The 251-nt window shown below is 51.4% G+C and overlaps 1 protein-coding gene across 1 annotated transcript in view; it reads right to left on the bottom strand.

Moving 5' to 3' along the window:
* Positions 1–251, bottom strand: part of HTATSF1 (HIV-1 Tat specific factor 1) — a 13,951-nt gene that overhangs the window by 11,318 nt on the left and 2,382 nt on the right. The gene's annotated exons all lie outside the window — the stretch shown is intronic.

A 251-nucleotide genomic window follows, 5' to 3' on the forward strand; every position in this document is an offset into this window, starting at 1 on the left:
CCTTGACCTGACGTTAGGCCCTCGCTCTCTCGCATGCCCGATATTGCTTTTGACTCCAAACTCCCGCCTTCGATGTGTGGGCAGAGGCAAAATCACCTCGGGGCCAGTTTAATTGAACTCAAAATGTGTAAGAAAATTACCCGACGAGCAGAACTTCTGGTAATCCCCTCCCAATCGCTCTAGTTCGCAAAGGAGGAAACTGAGGCACAGAACTGAAACAGCCTGCCTGATGCCTGCAAGCTAGTGCGAGA

This window comes from Crocuta crocuta, unplaced genomic scaffold, assembly GCF_008692635.1.
Source record: "Crocuta crocuta isolate KB4526 unplaced genomic scaffold, BGI_CrCroc_1.0 scaffold241, whole genome shotgun sequence".
Taxonomy (NCBI): domain Eukaryota; kingdom Metazoa; phylum Chordata; class Mammalia; order Carnivora; family Hyaenidae; genus Crocuta; species Crocuta crocuta.